The sequence below is a fragment of the Echinops telfairi genome, unplaced genomic scaffold (assembly GCF_000313985.2).
Source record: "Echinops telfairi isolate 266 unplaced genomic scaffold, ASM31398v2 ScPeMD7_7424;HRSCAF=8462, whole genome shotgun sequence".
Lineage (NCBI taxonomy): Eukaryota > Metazoa > Chordata > Mammalia > Afrosoricida > Tenrecidae > Echinops > Echinops telfairi.
This window is the reverse complement of record NW_022111324.1, coordinates 23,220,472-23,235,260: the sequence shown is the minus strand read 5'-3', so window position 1 is coordinate 23,235,260 and position 14,789 is coordinate 23,220,472. Positions and strand designations below refer to the sequence as shown.

General features: G+C 49.6%; 1 protein-coding gene across 1 annotated transcript in view; it reads right to left on the bottom strand.

Annotated features, from left to right (window-relative positions):
* CACNA1E (calcium voltage-gated channel subunit alpha1 E) overlaps positions 1–14,789 on the bottom strand; it is a 463,628-nt gene that overhangs the window by 174,979 nt on the left and 273,860 nt on the right. The gene's annotated exons all lie outside the window — the stretch shown is intronic.

The window sequence follows — 14,789 nt, the reverse complement described above, 5'->3', positions numbered from 1 at the left end:
CTTATTAGAACCTTCAAACAGCTTGGGGACATTTTGAAAAGTCTTCTCCAACACGTGTGCTTCCCAAGTGCCAACCGACAGTCCCTGATCGTCCCTCTCTGTGGTGTCATCCCTGAATTCCCAAGTAGTCCTGCATTTCAGTTTATATTCCATTCAAAGCGGAACTTGGGCACGCCCCTTCCCCTTCCATCCCCCTACTTTATTATCTGTTTGCCACTAATAACAGAACAGTATCTGGAGAGAAACATATGTTATCCCCAATTCATTGTGGAAACAAGGGCATAAAAGTCAAAGGCCGTGCCTAAAATCCACACACTGTATTTTAGTGGGACGTTCACACTCAGAAGTGCCAAGGCACGGTGATTCTGGTAGGGCTCTGCACTTTCCTCTCCTCTCCTCTCGCTGCTAACCTTGGCAAAGCATAGTTTGATTCCGTGCCATCGTGCCTCCTCTGGACTTCTATAACATTCCATCTTGTTTTTCTCTCTAATTATTGTATTTGCCTTCTGCCTTCTATTCAAATATTTGTTCATATGATACAGCCTCCCACTCATCATGAATTATCCAATTCCCTCAATAGGGCAGCTATCATTGTACAGTTGATTCTCTCATTAAAAATGATTTCTAAGGCACATTTCTTTCACCAAACTTGGGTCCTTTGTCTTACACTGTTTGGAGAGAGAGGTGCTTGCATCTGATACAGAATAAAAATTAAAATCAAGAAAACAAAAACAAAAAAACGCCATCTGAATTTGAGGAGACAAAGACAGAGACTTTCCAATGTCAATGCGGAAAATCCAAGCCCTTGGCTGGAGCAGATAGATAGTTCAGTTAAATGCAAGGAGGAAAGATGGGAACCAGACTTCAGAGGAAACTGTTTCTGACCATCAGATGGGAGCTACAGAAAATTAGTGCCCAGAGTTGTGAAATAAAACCCCCAAACCTCCTTACAGCCCAGCTCAGTTCATAGAGCAAAAATATACCCCCAAGGATGCCCAAGGTCATCATCTTCACAGAAGCCGTGCCACCTCTTCCTGCAAGAGGGGCTGCTGGTTCCATTGGCTGACTTTTTGCTCACTGTGCCAACAGGGCTCTTTTAAGTGGAACCAGAAAGCTGGCTTTCTTGACAGAGATGAGGCTGGGTCTTCCTGTGAGCTGCTGCTTGAACTTTATACATAATCCAAATCAGGGCATCACCAGCTCTGTCTTGCTGCCTGATTCCATGCAAATAAGCATAAAGAACAATTAATGAGGCTGTCCCCTGTGGCTCTCCAGGCCAGCAGATCCTAGTAACCCTATGGTTTGGCCAGGCCCATTCCCACAATGTTCTTCATTGGCATGGACCAAAGTCTGCTTCCAGCACCTGGGTCAGTGCTCAGCTGTCAATGCATTATTTGGTATCCTCAGTGGTTAGCATAAAATTGCTACTTTTAAGGTGCTGTTGGCCACAGGAGTGATTGAGCTAGAGGTTAAGACCAGTTCACAGTAATTTCAATGAGTGACAATTTGCCCAGATGCTGCAGAATAAGGAGAATTGCCCAAATTGCTACTGATCTGCAAGAGGCTACTGTACTCTGTGGACAGTGCCCTCTTCACCTAGGAGAAGCTCTACAGGGAGGGTCTTGTTTACTTTGCTTACTCCATCATTCCATCCTAAGTGTCTCGATCATGAAGCCATCTTCCCTCTGCCAGACACACACACACAACACACCCCACACACCAACACACCAGGCATGCACACACGCAAATCCATTAACATTTTCACGACTACAGCTTGGGAAATGGCCAGGACTCTGGAATGTGCTTCCCTGTTCTTCCATCACTTCCACGACAAGCAGTGTGTCTTCATTCAGTATTCCATGAGGATGGCTGCTCTTGCTTTAACTGACGGTACAGGAACCTGGACCGTCTGCTCCCTTCCGTGTATCTGGTGTCAGCATTGTGCTTGGCACAATTAATCAACAGAGGACTACAATTGTAATAAGATGAATCGCTCATTTGAAGCACACCAATCAAATTCATTGATATCCGCCCCCTCAATCTGTGGCGTTTTAGCTAAAACGCTACAAATATCATGCACTACAGCATCGGCGCCTATTGGATAAAAAAATAAGAGGAGGAAAGGGAGGACCCCGTCGTCCCAGCAGCACTGTGCCCTCGGGGGTGATGAAGGATGACTGACAGCTTAAAAGGTTCTTGGGAGAAAGCATCTTGACAGCTCCCCTCCATTATTCACAAACCTTTTTATAGACTTGCCGCACCCTCTCCACACCTTTCTCCTCTCCCTCCAGGTGCCTCTCCCTTCTTCCCCTCCCCGCCCTCCTCGCCAGGGGGCTTCTGCCCTACCCTGCTTTACCTGTCAAGGGATCAATCTGTACCTTGTCCACTGGGAAAAGGGGACATCCCTAAGCAAGAAGTGGGCAAGCCAAGGATTCCAGCTGCCCTCTTCAAACATGGCTAGGTGCTTTCAGATGCTAATTCAGGCTTCAATCTTCCTCTGATTCATCATTACTAAAACCTTAAAATTGTCCAGTGTAGGAGAGACAACTAGAGAAGTGTCTTTTGAAATAATAATATTAAAGGGGGGGGGGGTGAAGAGGAAGAAGGCCTAGGCAGCTGTGAAGGGAGCGACACTGCCCCAGGGTGTGGTGCAGAGTGGGAGGCGGGTGCGCCAAGCAGAAAGTTGCCACTTGAACCCCAAAGTGGTGGCTGTTGCCTCTCTCATGCTGTGCATGTGTGCCTGGAGAGGAGGTATGCTGGGGGGTGGGGGGGAGAGAGAGAGAGAGAGAGGAGGAGGAGGAAGAGGAGGAGAAGGAGGAGGAGATCCCCACTTCTGCTTCTGTGAAGGGAGTCCAGGAGGCGCAGCACTTGACTGCTCTCCAGAAGGTCTGTCCTTTGTATCCACCAGCCAGAACGCTGGGACGATCTGCTTCGGTAAAGGTGATGACAGCCTTGGCAGCCCTGTGCGGCCATTCCACACTGTCCCACAGGTCACTGGGAGCTGGAATTGACTGGCGGGCAATGGGCGTGGTCTGACTGGGTCTGCTCCTAAGGCAAGGTTTCAATGCTCACAAGCTGCTTCATTCTGGGTCCTAACTCTCTAACCCTCCAACCCTCAGGCCCTTTCTTTGGGAGCCTGGGGCAGCTATGCTAAGTCCTCGATCAAGGTCTGGGGGAGGACATCACAGCTTCCAAAGCACGCTCCCCAGGGGTCTGGCCCCAGAAGAGTCTAGTAAACCCATCACTGGCCAGACCACCACTGCGAACCAAGAAGCCCCTCTCGGGAAACCAAGAGTGCCAGCATCTTCATCCCACACCATTTATGGAGCACCTACTATGTGTGCCAAGGAGCCCGGGAGCACTGTCAGGTAAGAGTCGGACTACTAGCTGCACGCTGGGAGGTTCAAACCCACTAGGTGATCTGAGGAAGCCAGATGAGGTTATCTGCTCCCATATCGAAGCCTTAGAAACTCTACCTCCAGTTGCTATTCGTTTACTAAGAGTCAAGGTGACTGGGTGCCACAAGCAGTTTGCACGCAGCTACCAACTGAAAGGCTGTGGGTACAAACCCACCCCACAGCACTGCCGGGAAATGGCCTGGCAATGTGCTTCTGGGAAGATGACAGCCAAGAAAATCCCAAGGAGCTCAGCCCTCTCATTGCTACGTGGGGTCGACACAAGTCAGAACAGATGAGCCCCACAGTGGTTTGGGCTTAGTGTGACTGTATGCCAGGCACTAGAGAAGAGGGCTTTTCTTGGGGGCAGTGTGGTCGTACTCAGAAGGTGCTTCTCCACTTATCTCCCTGGCCCCATGCCTGCGCAGGTGCCCCTGGGGAGGAGGGGGACCAGGCAGGCTGAGCTCCGTCTCTCTCACCTGCTGATCCCCTGAGTGACACACAGGCGCACGTGTGCACGACAGGGGTGATGACAGACAGAGAGAGCCTTGTGGGGGTGGCAGCCCACCTGCACAGGGAGTGTTCAGCGGTTCCAGTCCTGACACAGTGGGACTGTGTTCCTTTGGGAACCTGCCGGAGTGGAGGGGCTGAGCTCGCCCACTCCCTGCGTCAACAGGCACACATGGCAATTATCACATTAATCTCCAGGGAGGTGGGGGTGGGAGGAGTGGGTGAGGGAGATAGAGAGAGATGGGGAGGGAGGGAGGGAGGGAGCCAGAGGAAGGGGTCCCCCGGCTCCGCGCAGCCAGAGCTATATGGACAAGGCCAGTTTCCCACTCTGGGAAGCAGGTCCCAACCTCCGGCTCCCCCGGTGCCGTGGAGACCATGCTGACGAAGCCTGCGCATGCACCTCCCCACAGGTAGCTCTGCCCATGGTGGTTCTGACTGTGTGTGTGTGTGTGTGTGTGTGTGTGTGTGTGTGTGTGTGTGTGAGGGAGGGTTGGGGCTGGTCTGAAAGAAAGGGTTCCTGGGTCACAACTGCTCCAGGGGCTGGTGACATGAGGTTTCCACATCAGGATTCCTCCACCGTGGAACTATTAATGTCGGAGGCACAATAATTCATTGTCTGGGGAGCTGTCCATTGCAATACTGGGTCTAAAACAAAACCCTTGGTCTCTACTCACTTAATGTCATTCCCCAGTTGTGACAACCAAAGAAATCTCCAAGAATTGCCAAATATCAAGGTGACTTCCAGGTGAGGACCCCTGGCCTAGAGGTTCTACTTCAAGAAGATTGCCTCCACTTCATTAACTAGCAGCTGAGCTTAGGGCCAGGAATGGACTGGCCAGGGCTGCATGCCAAGTCACGCCGGACTGGTCACGGCAGATGAAGTAAAACCGGAACAGAACTGAATTTGCAGAATTCAGGTGGACCAGAATGTGAAAATTTACTGGTTGACACCCTGCTGACAACTTGATCTCCCCACAAGAAAACAAGGACATCATGTGTGTTGCCAGCAACCACGTTTCTGGATGGGCAGGATCAGAAACAGCACTGCTCGTATTAAAGATGGCAGCCGACTGCATCGCTCTGCATGGGGGCTGCGCTCTCTACAGTCCTGCAAAATGCCAGTCTTCTACGCAGGCTTCTACGCCTCTCACAAGTCTTCCATTCCAAGGCTGGGACCTGTAATGTTCCCGTGGTGGTCACTGATCTGGTACGTCCACGTTGGATAAATTTGGGTCTATTCCCATTTCAACCCACTGACCATGACTGAATGGGTTCAAAGCCTGGGTTGGAGCCGCCCTGGTCTGCCATTCATCTTCGCAGAAGCATTTCTGCAGAAGTCTCTGCCAACCCCAGGAGAACTCGATGAGGGCAAAGACAGCCAGAGGCAACTGCTTACTGTAAGCCTTCTTCCACTTGGGCCTCAATTCACTCTGCACCAAACATCCCAGTTCTCTTCCCACCCTGAGCTGCCTGGGTTCCTGTTCCATATTTTGTCCCACAAATCTATAGGCTAGCTGGTATGCTATGGGTATCTATCTACATGTTAGGGACCAATGGTGAGCAAAATGGCCTCAGACCCTGTCCTGGTGTCCCTTCAAGTCGAATGGGGAAGCCTTAGATTACACAGATGATCACCCCCCTGAGCGTCTGTCTCACTGAGGGGGCTGCTATGAAGACACCATACTGAGAGCTGACGCAGGGGGATCTGATCTGACGGAGGGGGTGAGGAACAGATTTGCAGATGCTTCCGGAGAAAAGAATCCTATGAGAGTCCAAGAAAGTACCCGAAGATAGCAGAGGGCTGAGACACAGAGGACATATTGATTATGGCGTTTGGAAACAATGTGAAAGAAAGTTAAAGATTAGGAATTGCTGGGAATCTTGAGATAGTCTATCTCTGTCTCATCTCGGGGTCTCTCAAGCCAGCCACACCCCTCCCCAGAATCACACCAGTTGGAAGGTGTTTCGAAGGGCCACATGCCCACATTTTGAGAAGAGAACACAAGTTCAGTGCACTCCACCAGGCCTGGACAGTAAAAGGCCTGCGGGTAGTCCTGCATTCCCAGAAGGCCAGTCTTGGAAGAGGATGAAGAGAACAGTCATGTCACCACATCGATCCAGGGAAGAGGAAACTAAAGCCCAGAGAAGGGAAGTGACCTCCTTGGGGAAATCATCAAATTATTGGCAGAACCAGGACCACAATCTAAAACAGGGGTGGGGAATGTCCAGCCTGAGGGAAGCGTAAGCCCCTTGAAATCGCCCATACCAGCTAGCATCACGTACCTCATCAAGAAGGAGGCGTTCCAGCCACCACACTAGGGGTGAGTTAATGAAATGTGTGACCACATAAGGAGACCAGTCTAGAAATCATTCATTTTGTATGGCCCAAGAATGATGTGATAAACATCCAAGTGACCATTGGCAGAAAAAGGTTCCCCACAAGTTCCCCTAAAGCACAAGTTCCCAAAGTTATTTGGCCTATCAACCTCTTTTAAACTCAATCAATCAAAAAATAATAACTCAGACCCTTTCCCCAACCTGGCAATTAAAAATCTTTCCACTATAGCCCACCGTCCAGAATAAAATGTAGGTATTCTAGGGACCCCTGGGGCGTGGTATTGCCGAGTTTGGGAAACACTGACTGTGAACCATGATGGGTACGTGTCTTGAGAACACTGGATTCTCCCCCTCACTTAGCGCCAAGGATCTAGGAGTCCTTCCCACCTGTGGCCACCTGCTAAGGGACAGTGAGCAGATGCTATAGTTCAGCACCTGGCTGGTCACGGAAAGATCATCAGCTCGGACCCCCCAGCACTGCTGGGAGAGAAAAGGCCTGGGAGTCTGCTCCCCTACAGGCTCAGCAACCAACCCCCTGGGCAACGCTACTACTACGCTACTCGGCTTCACTGCCAGGGTTGAAGGGTCAGAATCAACTCAAGGAACACTCAGCGAAAGATCAATAGGAAAGGTAACACTGGGACCTTTCTGTAGTCAAAAGAACTGTCTTCCTAGCCCCCAGGCAAGAATGCAGGGTGGGGAGCAAGGGCAGACAACTTCAAATGAAACATAACCACCTGCTGCACCCAGGAAGGAGGCTGGACCTGTCGGTCCCTGTCAGTCCCATGGCCACAGCACTGTATTATGTCTCAGATACCTGAGCATATTCAAGAAATGAGCGAATCTCCCCACCCAAACAAGCTCCAACAGCAGCATCTCGCTTAGCCCAGGGACCTGAGACCAGGCAATGAGGCTCCCCACACACTCAGGTCGTTCCAGCCCCCGGACCTGTGAGCTAGCAGCCACCTGCCTGGATGGAACTGTGGTGGTCCCTGAGGGTGCAGAAGCGCTTTCGCTCAGATACAGAAGCACCCCAGGGACGGATGGGCAGGCGGGACCTTGTGCCCTGGATTTCTTCCCTTCTCATGCCAGCAGGGAATCTGAGCAGAATCTGTTTGGCATAGAGGGGGACCAGGGAAAGGCAGCACATGCACCCCATTTATAGGCGGCAGTACAATGGGAATGATAATAGGCTGGGAGCTCTGCTCAGGTTTGTGGCCAGGCTCTGCCCCCACCCTGCAGGTGATCTGACCAGCTGAGTACCAATGGTGTCCGGCAGACAGGTGCCGCCAGGCCATGGTCAGTCCCTTCAGCTTGCTGAGAAGCGAACTCAAGAGAAATCACAAAGCTCAGGAAGGTGGGTGGTGCCACGCCGACAGTGACAGCCAGGGAGCCCCTCAAAGCCTTTATAGACTCAGGGTCCTGCTCCACTTCAAGTGTTTGCAGTGGAACCCTGCTAACTCCATTGTCGCTGCCATGGGCTGTCGCTGCCATGGGCTGCCACTGCCCTTGCTGAGCTCCATCCTGGGGCCAGTATGCAGGTGAGAGATTATTTACACAACACCTTGCAACTGCTAGAGCTCAAGTGGTCCTCGTGGATTAGCCTTCTCATTGCCAGGACTTACCTGCTTTTCCTTTGGTCCCCTCTACGCTCCAATCAAGACGACGAGGGTTAGAGTACACATACCAACCATGATTTTCCTTTACGTCTGATAACGGGACTCTGCCCTTCATGGTCTTGTTTGTAGGTTACGGTTCTAGAAGGGATCACAGCATCTTGCCTGAATCTCTCACGTGACCGATAGACTGAGGGCCAAAAGCTAAATGACTGCTGATGGATCCTCCACCACTTGGTTGCAGAAGAACTAAAATGCAGGACTTCTGACCCCATTTATCATTACATATAAATGAAATCACAAAATATATAGCTTCTTTTCATTCCATAAGTGTTAAGCAAAACATGTCATCTTAAATATTTCCCGTGACGTGGATGCTACAGTTCTAGGGCAATTATGGAGAAATAAATAATAAAAAATTGTTAAGCTACATGCTGGTCACTGAGTCGGATGACCACATATTAACTCTATTCTTTCATAATCACCTGTCACATAGGTGTTATTGTAATTATGCATACATATACATATATCTAAAACCTATATACATATATAACCCCCAGGCTCAGGAAAACTGTAGGATATACACAGATCCCACAGTTCATATGCTGTAGAGCCAGAATCCAAACCAGGTTTGACCTTCTTAACATCTGCTGTTTCTCTTGCTTTGTGAGGAAAAAACAAAGTATCTGTGTTGTTTTAAGGAGGAACATGTTGGAGAACAAAGGTATAGGTGCTAAGTATTTATAACAGCTATGCCAACAAAGGAAATGCTTTCCGACCCATATTATATCCTGTCTAAAATTAGCAGAGACTATTGTTTTTGATACCTTTGATGTTTATGCTTTTAACTCTGCAGCATCTTCACCACATTGGATGCCTGACAAAGTTGGAAGGCTTCCTAGCAAGTTGCCGGTCACCGGTGCAATAGCCATGATGTTGTGGGGAAGCTCTGAGTACCAGTCAAGAGGGGCACGTGATTCCCTTTCACAGTGGCTCAGGTCGTTAGAGAAGGGAAGAGCTATGATTTCTGGCCAACACACCTCATCCTGCCTGTCTCTCCATTGTTGTAAGCCTTCCAACGGTTGCCCTTACCAAATCTCTTACGGTGACTGATTCTGGCCCTGCCTCCATGTCCATGACGTCACATGACCATACCCGACTTCTTAAATTCTTCCACATGTCACACTTTTTCCCAACCCTAGGCTTTGCTCTTGAGGTATCCACCAGTGCTTTGAAACCGTTTATTAGGGATTGGCTCCCTCCTGAGAATGTCTATTTCCCTCCAAATATACTGAATCAGACTCTACATTTGAGTAAGATCCCCAGGTGATCTCCAAGAATCACCAGGCATTCTCCACTGCAAAATCTTACACTGTTCAAGAACAAGGAGCTAGGCTTTATTTGTCTATGAAGCTACTCCCAAACTCAACCTGCTTCTCAGTAGGCACTCAGCAAGTGTTTGATGACTGAACAACTTACGAGCTGCACGTACGTTCTGACTAAATCTCAAACAAGCAGAAGGAAAACAGAAAAGGTAATGAGAAAAAGTATTTCTCAGAGTTCATTAAATGCCTGTAGGATTTCTCATCACGAAGAGGGCACAGTTTGTGGGTGATTAGAGAGCGTTTATCAGGATCATCACTTAATAAGCCCTTCCCAGGTGGATTTTGCCACAAAGGAGTTCATCTTCTAATCCTCTCCGGGAAAAGAAAGGCTTTATCACTCTTATCACTGATGAGCCCAGGAAAGGATGAAAACAGAGCAATCAGTAGACTGACTCAGCCTTCTCATGCAGCTACAATTTCAGCTATCATGCAGGGGGCGGGTGGTGTCAGAGGGAAAAAAAAACCCAACAACTTGGTACCGTGAAAGTGGACTGCGCCCCCTTGAAGCCCCCCAAATTATAGGCTCTCTCCCTGATGTAAGGTTGGGGAAACCCCATCTCCAAGGGACTAAGTGAAGTGGTGGGTAGGTGGGACGAAGCAGCAGAAAACACACTCTTCTCTTTGCTAGATGGATGTCTCTAGTTAATGCTGTCAGCAACCACTACACGGCTCTGGGCATGAGAGGCATGGGAGAAAGCATCTCTCTTGGAAGGTGAGCTTGGCTCTCAATGGCAAGTCTAGGCCTCAAAGGTAGAACACTCTCAATCGCAGGCAGAGGGCTCTTTCTTCCTCAGCTGACTTGGAGTAGAGATGTTTCCTCTCCTGGAAACACTTCTAAATTCTAGTCCTGATAGTCCAGCTCCCCTTGCCCAAGGCCCCCCTGAAAGCCCTGGGCAGCCCCCCAACCATTTCTTCTCTTCCCTCTCTAGGTGAACTGATGTCCTCATTTCCCTGGATCGGGCTTCCTTTCGTTGGTGCGCCACGGGGTTTTCAGGACTGCTCTGGGGTCTGCCTAGGTCCAGGACCCAGGCACTCTGTTAGCTAAAGCCTGAATCAGACAGTTTGAATTTCTTTAGCTTCAGGTCACTCTCAAAAATATTGATAAAAAGAGCAAAACTTTTTGGAACAATTATGAAGTGTCTTTCAACCAGTTAGTAATTTAATTGTCTCAAGGATTCTTTGAAGCAAATGTTAGCATCATCTTTCTTCTCTGAAGACATCATGCTTGGCCCAGTAGAAGGGCAGTTGAAAAGAGGCAGACAGACAGGGAGATGGACTGGCATGGTGGCTGCAACAATGGGCTCAGACATAATAATTGTGAGGATGGCAAAAGTCCGGGCAGTATTTCCTTCAGTTGTACATGAGGTCTCTATGAGTCAGAGTTGGGTCAATGGCACCCAAGATAGTAATGAGTGTCCCAAGGCTGTAAGCTCTATGGAAACGGATGCAACATATTTCTCCCCTGGAATGGCTGGGAGGTTTGAGTCACTGCCGTTTAGGTAACTGTGCTACCAGGACTTATATTTATCATGCCACATAGTAATTATGCATTTACTTGTCTATCATCTAATCTGTGAAGGGTTTTATGTGTCTTTGCATGATGAGGGTCTAACCCTGGGGATGGGGCTCAGCAATCTACCTTGAACAAGTCCATCAGGTGAAGCCTGCCAACTGCTGGTCTAGAAGAACCAAAGGGGAAGTCTGCCATGGGATGCCTCAGCCATTGAGGGGAATCAGAGGAAGGAGAGACTGAGGAGGAGGAGGGGGGTGGGAGGAAAGATTACAGAAAGCCACAGGAAGTGATGGAGGGGGTAAGGAAAGTAGGTGAGGAGAGACTGGCCCACCTCATCCTCACCAGGGGAATGAAATAGGTTCGTGCTCTCAGCTGAGTCCTGCCACAGCCACTGGTACAGCCCCTCCCGCCCCATCTCCAAGCTGCCACTCAGTGGACACAGCAACAAGGCAAGTCCTGAGGCCCATACACGACTGAAGCTTCAGAGAGTTGGGAAAACAAAGCCGGTGAGGGGAAAACAAAGGAAATGTCCCACACGAACTCTGATCCCTGTCTGGGCTCCTGGGAAGGCCACGTCTCCCTAGGGGCACAGGGCAGCTTTCCTGCCAAGACAGCCGGTGAAGACAGCTGGGTGAGAAGCCAACGAGGAAGCCCTGGGTTTGTCTCTCTGCACACTGGTCGCACCATACCACAGCCTGGCTGAGGTGGCCTGGCCACGCTGCGCACTCACTGAGAAAGAACAAGAGGATTGAAGAAGAAAAGGAGGGACGCCAACTGAGCTGCTGGGTTTGAAGCAGAAGAGGGCGTGGCCAGGGGCAGAGGCCAGCAGCCAGCCAAGTGAGGAGACCTTCGGAGAGAGGAAGAATAGAGCAGGACTGACAGGGGCATCCGAAGCCAGAGACTCTGTTGAAAGAAGAGCAGAGGGGGTGAAGAGAGGACACCCCCCACCCCCAGACTGCCCAGGTCAGTCCTGGGAATAGCCAGACCCTCAGTCCTAAGCCCCAAACACACCTCTAAGTGGCATGGCTGACAAAGGCAGGGTGGGCTGCAGGATGCCGAGACCCACTCACCACACAACGCTCCATACGTTTGATGGAAATATCTTAGTCAAAGCGAGTTTACAGCCAATTAAGACATTAAAAGTAAGATATAATTGCTGTTGCTATGTTTGTTTCCAAGAGGAACTGTGTGATGATTAGACCAAAAGGCTGGGGTTAGAATTCTGAGCAAACTGCAAGGAAGGCGTAGTCGCACTTGGTCGCCACGTGAGAGAGGGACCCAAATAAAGCATGGCTGAATCACTGCGCCTCAGCAACGATGAGGGGCCTCTACCCTCAGGAAATCCAGCGCACTCTGGAAGCTTTTCATTTGTGAGCTTCTTTATACTGGGTTGGGGAGGAGGAATGTGCGAAGCACTTGCCCAAACCTGATTTATTTTAATCTACCTAATAATTCATTGAAGTCGCCATCACCACCCCACCCCACACCTGTTTAGTGTGTGAGGAAACTGAGTGCGGAGAAATAACGTGCCAAAAAATCAGAGTTCCAGGAGGGTTAGGGAGTCCACGGACCAAAAGATTGGAGGTAAATCCGATTTCCCTCAGCCTTGGAGCCAGCAAGAGCCCCAAGAAAAGGTCATGGAGATCAAACACCCTACAGGCTCGATCCGTCAGTCAGAAAAAGTGGTCAAACCAAGGGTTCCTTAGCCATCTATTTCCGCTTTGGTGTGAGCGGCTGACAGAGGCATTGAAACAGGGGTACTCTCAGTCTGGGTCCCTGGAAGCTAAGGGCCTAGCTTGTCTCCCCCCTCCACTGCTCCAGGGCCCACTTCACACTGAAGAGCATCTTCCACGGGGCCAGGCAGGAAGTCTGCCGTGAGAGGTCCATCCCCACGACCAGGAGCTACAGATCAACCCCACCCCACCACCTACTCTGCCAACCTTCCAGCACCTGTGTGTGGAATACTACCAAAGGCCAACTCATTGTGCAAAGTGCAGGCGACATGTCCTGATCTCAGGCAGTTGAAGAGCCAGACAGGAGATTTGAAAGTACAATGATTGACGGCATTGCCAACGGTACACATGTATGTCTAAAAATGGAAGCACATCCCAAACGTCCAGAGAAAAGAGGGGGCATCTTATCCGAGGGCTTGAGTGATCCTCAGGCTTGAATGGTCCAAGCCGTGATCAAAAGAGAAGTCTTCACAGGGTGTGAAATATTAGAGCGCTCTCTCCCTCCCTCCCTCCCTCCCTCCAGAGTCAAGGCTCCACCCTCAGGCCAGGCTCATTAACACACAGTCTGGATGGTGGTACGTGTATAATCACCTAATTATCTCAGGATCGCGCACCTAGCTGGCAGCGCGGCTGCTCTGGGCACTGAGCCCGTGCAATCTCCCTGATTACGCAGCGTCAGGCCAGGCTTGTTTGTTCTTGGAGAGTCGGCCTCCAAGGGGCACCCACCCAGCCGAGGGGGATGACCAGGGCTCCTTCCAGTCAGGCCTGTGCCTCCTCGGGCTGCTTCCAGAAGGTGCTGGCTGGCGTGGCTGGGGAGGAATCAGGTCAGCATTGCAAACAATGCCCGTGAAGCGATCAGGGCGCCATGCCAGTACACGTGGAAGGTTTGGCACACGGTCGGCAATTAATCAATGCTTTCTGTTAAAATCATAATAAATGAATGAATGTATTTTTGGTCATGCTAGGAGGGGCCACTCAGAGGGAAGCACAAGGCTTCGTCCTGGACCTGATGGCAAAGCCACAGGGAGGAGGCTGGGTGCTCATCACACTTGGCATCTGTCGCTGTTACTGTTTGAAGGATATCTTGGCCAGAGAGAAGCATAAAAAGAGCCTTAGTCAGTTCTCAGGCTGTATGTCTTTGTTTTACTTGTACAATTTCAAATTGCAATATGTACTCGTGACAAGTAATTCAAGGAATGAATGCAAAGATGTCGAGGGAAAATCTGACCATCCCACCCCTCTCCATTTCCAACTCTATCTTACACGTTCAGTTAGCGTGATTACTTCTGCACCTACCTCGTGAAGCTTTCAATATAAACAGGGGACCCTTAAAAAGCCTATGAGAGGGAGTGGGAAACAATAAAAAGAAATGAAAAGCCTACGTGAGATCTCCGCCCTCCACTTGTCTGCCTCCTTTGTCCTTCCTCTCTCCCGTGCACGCCCATATACAATTGTTAGATGCTGCCGTGCCACTTGCAATTCATAGCCCCCCCCATATACAACAGAGCGAGACTGCCCAGTCCCGCACCATCTTCACAAGTATTCTTATGCTTGAGCCCGTTTGCTACAGCAACTGCGTCCATCCATCTTGTCACGGGCTTTCCCTTTTTCACTGTCCTTCTACTTTACCAAGCATGGTGTCCTCCTGGTCACTCCTGATAGCAGGCCCAAGTCCGTGAGATCAAGTCTTGCCATCTTTGCCTCGAAGGTGTTGTAGCTCTTGCAAGACAGATTTGTTTGTTCACCAGCACCATAATTCAACTGCATTGATGCTTCTTCGGTCTTCTTTATTCAAAGTCCAACTGTCACATGCACATGAGGCTACCGAATATACCACAGTATGGGGGACGTGTACCTCAGTCCGCAAAGTAACCTCTTTGCTTTTCAGTACTTTCAAGAGGCCTTGTGCAGCACATTTACCCCAAAGCAATGCATCATTTAAACTCTTGACTGCTGCTTCCATGAGCATTGATTGTGGAGCCAAGCAAAATGAAATTCTTGATTATTTGGAAAAAATCTTTTTCCATTTACCATGATGTTATTTATTGGATCAGCTGTGAGAATCTTGGTCTTCTTTACCCTGAGTTGTAATTCATGCTGAAGACTGCAAGATGTGATCTTCAACAATATGTGCGTTAAGTTCTCCTCACTTTCAACAAACAAGGTGGTGTTATCCAAATAATGCAGGTTGTTAAAAACCTTCCCTCTAATCCTGATACCAAATTCTTCTTCATATAATCCAGCTTCTCTGATTATATGCTTCACATACAGATTGAAAGTATGGTGAGAGGATACAAACA